We start from the raw sequence: 3,288 nt of genomic DNA, 5'->3' as shown, positions 1-3,288 counted from the left end.
CTAAGTGAATAGTGATTGATAATAGTAAAAAGCCACTGAGAAGGTAGCTGGTTGTACTTAGTTTTAAAAATTTCTTAAGACTTACATTTATTTACTCTAAACTTTTTTTTATTCTTCTACACATAATAATATTATGAATAGTTCACACTCATGTAGAGCTTGTACACTACAAAACTCCCTAAACACATGATAACATCTGATGTTTTTGACAGGCTTATAAAGAAGATAGTGCAAATATTATTAACTTCATTTTACAGATGAAGAACCTTTGCCTCAGGTCAGGTAACTTGCTCAAAGTCATACAGTTGGTTGGTAGAAAAGCTGGGCCTCAAATCCTGCTTTCCACTGTTATTAATACAGGCAATTAGAAATTAGTTTATGTTTTTCTGAGTTTATCTTTATGGAAAAGACATAACTAACTGAAATGATTTGTTAATGCTCTCAGTTAACCAAAGAATGGGTGTTTGGACCACATGGCCACAAGCCAGTTACCACCATTCATCTTAAGACAGCTAAATGAATTTCAAGAATAGGACCTTAGGGGAAAAAATAGCCTTCTTTATGCTAAGCCTTCCAAACTCTCTTTAATTGGCTCATGCAATACCATTTATTCTATCAACTCTCTATATGCTTGGCCCTGAGTTGGAGGGGGAGGGCAAAGGAAGTCAAAATGATAGTTCTTATCCTTGAGAAGTTTATGAATTCAAACATAGATTGTACCTAAGACTACGCAAAGATGACTCTCCATGCCTAGTTGTCTTCATAGAGGCATACAGATAAAGGTGAAGTGGGTCTTTCAGTGGGCATTAGGGTTAGTAGGGGTGAGGAACCTTTGGCCTTGGGCCACATGTATTCTTCTAGGTCCTTGGGTGCAACCTTTCAACTGAGTCCAAGTTTTACAGAACAAATCTTTTTATTAAGGGAATTGATTTTGTCAAGTTTGGATTCAGTCAAAGGGCCTCACTTGAGGACCTAGAGGGTCATATGTGGTCTTGAGGCCACAGATTCTGCATCCCTGGGTTGGTGTAATTATTTTTAAAAAACAGATAAACAAACCTATGGCTTCATTTGAAGACACTTAAGCTTTCCAAAGGGAGCCATTCAAAACAATCCGTATCTATATTGTCACTACTGGTTACAACTAAAAGGTAGCTAATGTGGTATTCCCAGATAAATCTGTCCCCACTACTTATCTACCCCAGCAGAGAGATAGTAATTTGCTGTAGGTCTGCAGAGAAGTGAACCAAGAACATTTACGAACAGTTAACATTTATATAGAGCTTCTAAGTTTGCAAAGCTATATATATACATGTACACATATATGTGTTTATAAACTCATTTGATCCCCTCAACCCTTCAGGTAAGTGCTATTATTAGATCCATTGTTCAAATAAGAGAACAGACTGAGAGAGATTAAGTAACTTACCCATACTCTTAGAACTAGTAAGTGTCAGAGACAGGATTTAAACTCAGATATTACTGACTCCAAGTCCAGAAGTCTGTTGACTATGCTACTTAGCTGCCTCATTTAGTTAAGATGAAGAGGATCACATGACAACTCAGTAATTGATTTAAAACTGGAACTTTGAATCATCAGTTTTAGGGTTGGAAGAGAACTTGTGCATCATCTAGTCTTTGCTTTACAGGTAGAGGAAACTGAGGTTCAGAGAAATCAAGTGGTTTGCTTATGGCCATGTGTAGTAACTGGAAGCTTGGATTTGAGTCTATTGGCTTCAAACCTAATTCTCTTCAATTAATTAAATAAGGAGGCTAGGGGCAGTCATGTCGATTTCCACCAGTGTATCCAATTCGTCATTGTTCTGTCATTTCTAACTTCATGAGCCCGATGGATCATAGCACATCAATTTTCTTGACAACAATATTGGAGAGGTTTTCCCTTTCCTTCTCCAATGGATAAAGGTGAAAAGAAGTTAAGTGACTGGCCAAGGGTCACACTGAGCTACCTAGAGGCCTCTAATATATCCAGTATCAAGTGATGTATGTTCCATTAGCTCTTCTCTGACTCATTTTACACATCCTGAACTATCATTGCTCAGAGGTTAAGCACACTACATGAATGTTTATTACCTATTTCCTACTCCAATACCTAGGACCCTGGTTACAGTTGTCACCCAAAGAACCAGTGTCCCATGATGCTACTTTATCACAAGTCAATTACCCTAGCAGCACCATAAAAGTATCAATGGTTCCTTACCTTGGTCCCTTTAGGCCAAGGTCTCCCAGTACATCCTGGGTTATCTCCAGTTATCCTGAGGATCAGGATCAGGTCACTGGATTCAGATGGCTCTGGAGAAGAAGTGAGGCTGATGACCTTGCACAGCCATCCCTCTCTCAAAACAAAGTCAAGTGCAAGTCATGTCATCATTTCTCTGATGGCATGGTTTTCTTCAGCAAGGAAGGACATACACAACCCTGTGAGTACACTCAGCTCTTCCTCTCCTGTCTGTCTCTCCCTCCCCTTCCTTATCCTCTCCAAAGGAAGGTAAATTTGGGTGGCCAGAAGATGCCCAGATGACTTGGGTTTTACTGGGTTTTACTAGCTAGCCTCCCTTCCCTTCCCTTCCCTTCCCTTCCCTTCCCTTCCCTTCCCTTCCCTTCCTTTCCCTTTCCTTCCCTTCCCTTCCCTTCCCTTCCCTTCCCTTCCCTTCCCTTCCCTTCCCTTCCCTTCCCTTCCCTTCCCTTCCCTTCCCTTCCCTTCCCTTCCCAAGACTGTCTTCTGGACCCTCCAAGCTTCAGAGTGATTATCAGTTGTAACTGTGACTCTTTCCCTCTCAATCTAATGTCTTTCTCTCCTTTGCCCCATTAAAGGGGCCATGCCCTGACTACTTCTTTTAAACAGGCCTATTCAATGAATGGATGTTATCTCACCCTAAGTGAGTACTTGCATAGACCTTGGCCTAAAGGGGCCAAGGTCTCCCAGTGCATCCTGGGTCATCTCCACTCATCCTGATGAATATCTGGTTACTGGATTCAGATGGCTCTGGAGGAGAAGTGAGACTGGTGACCTGCACAGCCCTCTCTCACTCAAAACAAAGTCAAGTGCAAATCATGTCATCATTTCTCTGATGGCATGGTCTTCTTTGGCAATGAAGGATAAACACAACAAGTAATAACTCATTTTAATGTGTATAAGGACTTTAAGTCTTATGAATCACATTCCTCTTAATAACCCTGTAAGGTCAGTAATGTAAGTATAATTAGCCCCATTTTATAGTAAAAAAAAACTGAGGTTAAGAAAGGTTAAGTGACCTGCACATGTTAATACAA

The sequence above is a fragment of the Notamacropus eugenii genome, chromosome 5 (assembly GCF_028372415.1).
Source record: "Notamacropus eugenii isolate mMacEug1 chromosome 5, mMacEug1.pri_v2, whole genome shotgun sequence".
NCBI lineage: Eukaryota > Metazoa > Chordata > Mammalia > Diprotodontia > Macropodidae > Notamacropus > Notamacropus eugenii.
This window is presented reverse-complemented; position numbering follows the sequence as displayed.